The sequence below is a fragment of the Malus sylvestris genome, chromosome 11 (genome assembly GCF_916048215.2).
Source record: "Malus sylvestris chromosome 11, drMalSylv7.2, whole genome shotgun sequence".
Taxonomy (NCBI): Eukaryota; Viridiplantae; Streptophyta; class Magnoliopsida; order Rosales; family Rosaceae; genus Malus; species Malus sylvestris.
Genome location: NC_062270.1, coordinates 31,636,814 through 31,646,577, shown reverse-complemented (window position 1 = coordinate 31,646,577; position 9,764 = coordinate 31,636,814).

The window sequence follows — 9,764 nt, the reverse complement described above, 5'->3', positions numbered from 1 at the left end:
ACTTCTAGGAATCCCAACGCAAGTCATCGTGCATCTAGTTATACTAGGGCAGCCAGGCTCATCCACGTCTGGATATTCAGAGTGTAAAGTTTATCCTTCCGTCTTAGAGAGCTAACCCATGTGGGTGTCAGGGAATTGGTTTACCCTCTCGCATTGGAGAGCAATTAGTTTACCCTCTCGCACTGGAGAACATGGTTGGTCTCTCGGGAGGCGTAATTCCTGCAATGAGTCCTTAAGAAGAACGCAATCTTCTTTTGAAGTGCAGGAGTAATAAGTTGTTGTAAGTGATAGAAGCATATTTATGTGACTTAGTTAACATGTTTTCTTGGATTTACTTAGTTAGTTATTGCTTATAAGAGTGTTTTAAGCTATTTTCGTGTGTTTGTAGGTCCTAATAACAAAGTTGGAAAGAAAGTGCATTTTGGTGCAATTTGGAGCAATTTTGGGCCAAAATGGATTGCATGCATATGGAGCAAGTGGGATGGACGTTTTTGGTGTTTTAAAAAAGGTTTCAACACATGCAAAAATCTGAATAATGAAGTTGAAGTGTGGAAGTGTGCAGATACATACACTTAAGGAACAATTTGAAAGGAAAAGAAGTGAAAGATGCCATTTGTTGGATTGCTTTACAAGTTGTATTCACATTTTCAGCAACTACAAACATAATTGCAAGCTGAAATGATGCATAGCATGTGTGTAGAGGTGTAAAGTGGCCGAAAGTTGATGTTTGCAAGATGAAATGATACAAAACATGTGTGTGAAAGTTGTCTAACAGCTAATACATGTGGAAAAGGGATGGAATACAAGGCAAATGCATCAGAAATTGAAGAAAGGAACATGGACAACTACAAAGGAGTTGAATTAGCAAGAGAGGAATGATTGCCTTTTGTTAAAGGCAAGACACAATGATAAAAGAGCATGTAAACTAGCCGTTTTTGCATCATTTTGGTCTTTGTTTGTATTGTTTATTGAAGCCACTTGAGTGATTCTTTGCTTTTGAGCTTCTATAAATAGGGAGTGAAGGGAAGAACACAAGGGACTACACTACATCAAAAACACAATCAGCCACACCACCCATTCTCCATCCATTCTTTTAGCCAAACTCATCTACACATTCATATACTACAATCAGCCACACCACCCATTCTCCATCCATTCTTTTAGCCAAACCCATCTGCATATTCATACACTACATCACAAACACATTTTCAGCCATCTTTCTCTCTTTTGCCACACCCCCCATCCATCTTTAACACCACCATACCATCTCTCATCCATTCCTCCATACAAATACCATCCAAACCTATCCCCAAAACCTTGTGCCGCAGCAAAGAGGAAGGAGGAGAAGCTTTGGACGTGCATGCCATTCAAGTTAGGATTGCTGGAACGTTTTAGGTGTTTTCTTTCTTTTGTTTTCAATGTCTAAATTTGTTTATCTTTGCTTTGTAAGTATGAGGAACTAAACCCCCCTTAGCTAGGGGGGAATTCGAAACCATGTTCATACTTGCAATATGAATTGATTACCTTCAGTTGTGATTTCATAAGTTGTGAATTCAATTTGTTTAACTGCTTGATTGATAACTTATTCGTGTATGTTTATTAAGAGTGCACACTTAGTTTGCATGCATGAATATGATGCTAGAGTATAAAGGAGTTTCACCTAATAGTTACAAATTTATATTCACAAGTAGTGGAGGTTGCTTATAAACGATCGCGTTAAATGAATTCTTGGCAGGAGTTTCATGCTCATCATAGTAACGAATGCCTCGTCAATACTTATAGTTTTCATGATGCTTAATGATCTTTGATTGTATCTTTATTATGCTGTTCACGTAAAGAACTTTTGAAGAATGCTTGAATTGTTGTATGCGTTTTCCCATCCAATTCAATAACTTAAGGAGAACTTAAAGGTTAATTTAAGCGGACTTAATTAACCTGGGGTGTTGAGTTTCATGATTGATCGAAAGAACAACTGAAAATTGGTTTATGTGCAAGTATGTCATGTGTGGAGAAGAACCATCTAGCTAGCCCACCATCCATAGTTTAATCCATCACCCATCAATTCACCTAAATTTGTCTAAGAATCTGTTTAAACTGTTCTTGCTTTGTTTTCCTTATTTTCATCCAAAACCAAAATCCCCTTTATTTTATTAGTCATATTAGTTAGTACTTGTTTTAGATTGTGTTTTTAAGTGTTTTAAGTCAAGATAAAATCAATTTTCGTCCAAACTTTGTGTTAGTGGCAGAAACTGCCTTAGAGTTGTTTTTAGGCAGTTTTGAGTCTCTATAATCTGTTTTGAGTCTTGTGACTTTGTTTTGAGTCTTGTAAGTTTAATTTCATGCTTTTAAGTTTGTTTTCACATATTTAAGTCAGTTTCAAGTGTTTTAGCAATCCCTCATAATCCCCGGCCTAGAACGATCCCTACTTACATTCTTTACTACAATTGACGACAAGAGGGTATAATTTGTGTGTTAAGTTATTTTCATATCAGTAAGCATACAGCTGAGCCAAGTTGTGATTACTTTTGAATTCTTCATTGAAAAATGAGCGAAATGAACGAGAACTTAGCTGTAAGGTAGGAACTGCATAACAACTGAATAGTCATCAACTTGTGAGGTGGTGCTCGTCGAGTTGCTTGAGTTTTAGGGCTTTGATGTAGCGGGAGGTCACACATGGTACTTCCTAATTGTAAGCGTTCCACTGCTTTTTGATCTTTTTGTCTTTTCATGATGGCGAGGCTGTAATTACTCTTGCCGCCTACTCTGCAGATCTTGTACGGACCTTCCCAGATGTGATTCATCTTTTTGGAGCCTTCTCTGCGGGCAATGATGAAGGCTTTTCTTAGGACTAGATCTCCGGGCTAGAACTGCCAAATATCAGCCCTTTTGTTGTAGTTGGAGATGAGCTGCTGCTGGTAGGCTGCAATGCCAGTGCTAGTCTGCTTGTGCTTCTCCTATGCCAGATCTAAGCTTGTGACCATCTCCTTACTGTTCTACTCAATGCTTGGTAGTAGAGCGGTGATACTTGGCTTGATGACATTGGGATGAATGATTGCTTCCGAACCAAATGCCAAAGAGAAATGAGTATCACCGGTTGCTCGTCTTTTGGTGGTGCGATATGCCCATAGACATCCGGGGAGTTCGTCTAGCCATTTTTCCATCTTGTTGGTGAGGGATTTCTTGAGGCAGTCGATGATCATTTGGTTGGATGTTTCCACCTACCCATTGCTTCGAGGATATCTCGGCCTGGACATGTGCTACTTGATGCCATATTCTTGGAAGAACTTCTCCAAATCTCTGCCTATGAATTACGGGCCGTTGTGGGTAACGATAGACTGAGGGATGCCAAATCGGCAAATGATGCTCCTCTATATAAAGCGTTCTATGTCCGTTTGAATTGTGATCATCATGGGTTCTGCTTCTACCTATTTGGTGAAATAGTTGGTTGCCATGATCATCATGCCTCTGCCCCTAGTAGCAGGCAGCATAGGTCCTACCAGGTCGATTGCCCACTGCATAAACAACCAAAGACTCGTCTGCGGGTGTAGCTCGCTGGTAGGCAATGCTGGTATCAGCTTGTAGCGTTGGCAGCGGTTGCACTTTTGTACTAACTCCTTAGCATCTTGGTGCATGATAGGCTAATAGTAGCCTGTGGTAAGAGCTTTTTATGCTAAGGATCAGCCTCCGAAGTGGTTTCCACAAACACCTTCATGGATTGAGCTTAGAACTTTCAAGTCGTTAAGAGGCGCTAGGCAACAGGGATGTGGTCTAGTGTGGGATCTTTGGATGAGAATGTTGTGACACTTAGGCTGCTGGCTCCATCTCTATGCTTGGCTTGTCAAGATATTCCACCAGAATAGAGTGTTTTGAGTTGGTGATCATGGGCGAAGCCTAGGCCGGTTAGTACGTCTACATGGGCGTTGTCTGCCGGGGGAACTTGAGTGAGAGTGTAAGTCTAAAATGCCTCAGGCTGCTTGCGTACTTTCTCTAGGTATTGTGCCACCCTCGGATGTTTTGCCATGTACTCATTAATAGTCTGGTTGGTGATTAGCTAGGAATCAGAATGAATTGCGAGCTTCTTCATCACCAAGTCTTTTGCCATTCGGAGGCCTGCTAATAGAGCCTCGTACTCTGCTTCGTTGTTAGATGTTTTGAAGCTTAGAGTGATCGCCTGCTCGAGCATTGAGTCGTCTGGGGTAACAAAAACCATGGTTGTTCGTGAGCCTTTGTAGTTGGATGCGCTGTCAACATGCAAATGCCAAAAATCTCCATTAAGGGAGCAGGTACGGTTAAAGTGTGCTCGGTTGCCTTCGGGGCGTCGTTAGGCCGCTCTGTTGCATTTGTCAAGGCTAGATGTGAAGGCGCAGTAGGGAGCCGTGGAGCTGAGGCCATGTTACATGTAGCAGAAGATGCTCAATTTTCGGTATTGGGCTGCTTTAGAGCTGAATAACGGAGCAATGGTCGGCTAAGGCCGTGTGACGCGCAGTAGGAGGTAGTGCTCAACTGCCGGTACATGTTGCTCCTATGTAGAATCTTTTAGGGTGACGAGGACAAAACTTGCTTCCGAGTGTGTCTTTCCAATGTTCATCTACCCTTGGTGTGTCTTTCAGGCCAAGTTGTTAGGTTCTTCAGAAAACTTTGCATCCGTCAGAGTCTACACCTTTATCGTCGCGTGTCTGGATTGGGTGGAATAGTACATCATGAGGATGACTGCATGCGTTCGAAAGTAAAACTTGAGCTTCCTGGTTGCAACAATTATCGCCAAAGTTAGTTTTTGAATTTCTAATAACATCAATGAGAGCTTTTAAACTGTGGAATACAACTGATAGCATCGAGGAAAGCTTTTAAATTATGAAATACAGGTAGTCGGGCCCCCAGCTCTTCTTGTATGATGGTAGAGCTCATTGCTGCTTCAGATGTGACTGCTCGTCTAGTCAGACTTTGAATCTCCTTCAGAGTAGTGGGGGACTTCATATTCAAGATCGCTCGGGTTTGCCTTGAATGGGCATCGGCAAACTTCGTCCCAAAGTGCATGTTTTTCTGCCAGAGCGAAATAGTCTGCCAAAGTTAGATCTTATTTCATTATCAATTTTCCGAACAGTTGGTGGTCTGCTGGAGGTCCTTTTTGGAAGGCTGCTCTAGCTATCAAGTCGTTGCATCCGACTATCTTTGTCTTTTCTGCTTTGAACCTCCTCACATAGTCGCTAATCGACTCCTTTGGGTTCTTCTTGACGTCAAACAAATGGTCAGACTTCTTTTTGATCGAGCGACATGATGAATATTCTTTGGGAAAACCAAAGAAAATTCGTCAAAATTTCGGATGGATTGTAGCGGCAGAGTGTAGAACCAATCTTGCGCCTCACCTTGTAGAATGATGGTGAATATCTTGCATATGAGATCATCGTTGTTTCGATAGAAGATCATTGCGCTTCAGTAGTGCTTTAAATGTCTCTCCGGGTCTTCATCCCTTTTGAAAGATGTGAAATGTGGCATGCTGAAATCGCGTGGAGGCTTTGCCTGCTTGATCTCATCCGTGAAGGGTGACCTGCTTATATTGGTCATGTTCCGTTGTAGTGCCCAGTCGATGACCTCGTTGCATTGGAAATTACGCAATCACTTGGTCAAGAGTCTCTCTACTTCTTCCTGAATTTACCTTTGTTGGGGTAGCGGTGCTCTCGGCTACCCCCAGCCGTGACTTGCTGGTCTAGGTTGCTCTTTCATGTGTTTGGCTTGTCTATGCCATGGATGCGGTGTGTGTAGCACATTCCTAGCATGCGAGCAAGTTTTTCGCAGGCTGCCGGTTGAACTTGAGCCGTATTGAGTGGCTACTTCTCTCCATCCGTTGTGCTGCCTACTCCAATGTGAGGTGGATGATGCTCCTTGCGGGCTTAGCCGCGAATGAACACTTTGCTTGGAAGGATGCTCATGTTGACCATTGGAGTGTGACCCCAACCATGAATGTATGCTCGTCTATAGGGCTAGTCAAGAGTGCACGATCCTCCATGCTCTAAGACGGGAGTATACGCTATCTCGGGGGCCCAATTGGGAATGTGTACTGCCTGAACGCTCGGTTCGTGGCTGGTCGAGTGGCTGCTTGTCGGACACTGTTAGAGAGGTTCTTTGTCTGCCCTTGTCCTACTTCGGGACACCTCGTCTGGGGCACATTGTATCTCGGTGCGCTGCAAGAGCTGGTTTACCAAGGTCGTTTGTTGTGCGAGGGCGCTCGTCAACTCTATGACTTGTCGAGACAAGTGTTGTTCTCCATTTGGGTTGGAATAGCTTGGAATTAATGCGTCTTCTTGAGCAGTGGAAGTGTGGTAAACTCCGGGCGCGAGATTTGAGTTGGGAAATGTCAAATCCGAAGAAGAATGTGGTGAAAATGCTCCCGGTTCGATCGTCGGTCTGAAAATTTGAAATCGAGACGGTTGAACTAATCTTGGATCGATTTGGGCTACTTGGAAGGCCACGGGAGCAGGCTGTGCCACGAAAGTTGACTGCTCGGCTGGAGCAGGCTGTGCCACGAAAGTTGACTGCTTGGCTGGAGCAGGCTAGGCCAAGAAAGTGGGCTGCTCGGCTAGAGCAAGCTGGGTCACGAGAGTGGGCTGCTTGGCCGGAGCAAGCTAGGCCATGAGAATGGGCTGCTTGGCTCGTGATGCATGTGAGAGTGAGGTTTGGGTCGTGGCCTTAGTGACGTAAGCCGCCTTGGTTGGCACAGCTCGGGCCGTGGTGAACTTCTCGTGGTGGTTCCCGTGATGGAAACTCATGGTGGTGGTACTACTTCACTTATTGTCGCATTTAGCCTCATGGATCGCCGTGGTCCCATTCTTTGGATATTGGAATTTTCTAAATTTCTAGCTATTGTATTCTTCTTTTACGTTTTATCAAAGAATCTTTGCAAATAAAAAATTCTAATAATAAGAACGTACGAAAAAATACAAGTAGACTAGAAAATAGAGAAAAACCTTTTTTTTATGCGAGAGTCTTCTATGAGTGTGGATTCCTGCTCTCAATGAAAGCACCAATTTGTGGATAAAAATTTCTTCCTCCTTGATCTTGGATAAAATTGCACCTACAAAACAATTAACACCTTAGGGTCAAGGCCAAGAGCCTCACGCGCCCACGATGAATGAGGAGGCTTTGGCCGAAGAACCTCCGATGCCAAAGTTAGAATTTAAAGGGAAAAGTGTCTAGAGAGTATTGAGAATTTTGCAAGTGTGTTGGAATGATCTTTTGGTGAAAATGGGAGCCTTTTTATAGGGATAGGGTGGCCGGTCCCCTTTGGATGTTTTTTAGGGTGTAACTTATGGTTTAATGTGTGATCTAATGGATTAATTAGGCAATTAATCCATTTATTGGTTAATCAACACATTTTTGGAAAAAAATATTTTGGGGGTTATGTAATTTATATGGGATGTTTTGAAGGTTATGAAATAATTACCTTGTGGAAAATGTAGGATGAGGATGGATGAAATAACTTGAAATTTGTTACCTATTTTGAGCACTTTTGATTTGGTTGAAGGATGATTGCCCACCGCTCGCGCGTAGGAATCCCATTGTACCTCAAGGGTATTTTTGCCCTCTTTTGTCCAAAATCCGCATGTTGCCTTATGATTATTTTTGGCTCCACAGATGCGTTCGTACCGTCGAGTACTTCGAGAATATGGTAAAATAGTAGCTCGTACAAGTCACGAAATGATGGTCAACGAAAGTCAACGATATCGCCTCCAGGGCATTTTCGTCAATTCACTATTTTAAATTTAATAAAATTGTAAAATTAGAGACGGGTTGTTACAATCTACCCAACTTAAAAAAATTTTGTCCCCGAAATTTGAAATAAGTTACTATACTAAAATAGTGAAAAGATAGCTGAAAAATATATATAAAGAAGATATCAAGTTAGAGCGGTTGCATAAAAGAGAATGTCATTCCGTCGCGATCGGATTGCAATCATTCCTCTTTCATGCCTCCAAACTCAAACTTTCCTTTTCCTTCAGTACAATACTATAATATTATACCTTTATAAAAACATAGAGTCAAAATATTGATATATATGCATAATAACATCACGTCAAAATACATATGTAATAACGTAAAGTTAAAATAATTGTATTGAAATCAAAACCAAAAATAGAAAAAATTTCACCTACGTATTCGTAGTGTCACGGACTCCGAAGATATGCGTGTATTGTCTTTGGGTTAAGCCCAAACAATAAATAAAAATACTAACATAGACGGGCCTACTTGCCCACTTGCTTAACGAATCCAATGAATAAGTTATCGATATTACAGTTTGCAGCCTGCAACACCGACAACTCTCTGTTGTCTCAATAAGCAAGTGATAAATTCCCGATGGTGCAATATTATCATCATGCCCCCCATTGGGAGATCTCAGAATTCGAAGACCTGACGATATGCTTATGCAAGGCGATCGAATGTATGTACCGAATGTGGAAGAACTGAAGAAAGAAATTCTCGATGACACACACCTCTCAGCTTATGCAATGCATCATCCGAGGTCAAGTAAGACTAGGAGGCTACGATCTAACTACGTATCCGTGAGTGGGCATTTGTTTATATATATATATATTATAAAGTTTATGGTTTCCACAAATGCTTTTGGATTTAATATTATGTCTATCATGCCATGTTTTATTTCATTTTAAAAGTGCTATTATATTGTTGAGATTTATTAATTGTCATGGCATATTCATATACATTTTACATGCTCATCATGCATGCTTGCACCGATGTAATATTCGGCCGAGTCAGGGCCAGGCTTCACGTGTATGTTCACATCGCACCTCATACTCACTTTGGATCCATTGTACGTGCCAGTCCTATCCTATGTTGCAATAGGCAACTAGGACTTGTATGTGATGCGTCTAGCGCCAATCTTCACGTGATTGTAGTACTATAGCGTATATTATGATTACACTCAATCCTGTTCATGTCAGAATTTATCTGCATGAACTCGTGTGTTAGCATAAGATTGTTGAGCACTTGATTTTCTTACACAACGGTTGAGATATTATGACTTATTATGTTTTTAGAATTATTGATGGATTACATTTGGTTTCATACGTATATGTAGTATGATTTTCTAGAAACTATACATGTTTTACAATTAGGGGTTAGTATGTTCAGAAAATAAATGTGTTTCATAAACCTTTGTTTTTGCCCACTCACATTTTCTGTTTTTCGTCCCTCCAGGATTTAGTTGGTTGAATCTTCTGTGGCATACAAGGAATCTCTGGCGATTCTAACATCTACCCAAATCAATGTAGGAGCTTATTTCTGGTTGTGTAATAAGTATCTTAACTAGATTCGACTGCTCTACTTATGTCGTACTGTCATCTATGCTCTGACTATTTATGTTTTATGGGTTATCCCCACTACTGCACACACTCTTTATTAGTTTAAGTAAATTCTAGCTTTGGTTTAAATTTATCCATATTTTATACATCACTTTTCCTTTGGCTACGTCACCTCTGGGTATCGACCAGCATGTCTCGACTCCGACTGGGATATGTCACCCACCCCTCCCCTTAGTGTAGATAATATTGATTATCAAGATAAAAATAAAAATAAAAATAAAAATAAAGATAAAGATTATTGATAAAGTATATTTTTACATGTCTATAATTAGTGTAAATTTGCAATTTTAATTCTAAAAGTGTTGTGAACATTCCTAGTTTAAGTATGATTGTGTAAATCCTAGATTAGATTTGATTCTAGTTATCCTTTCCTATTACAACTTGTATTAC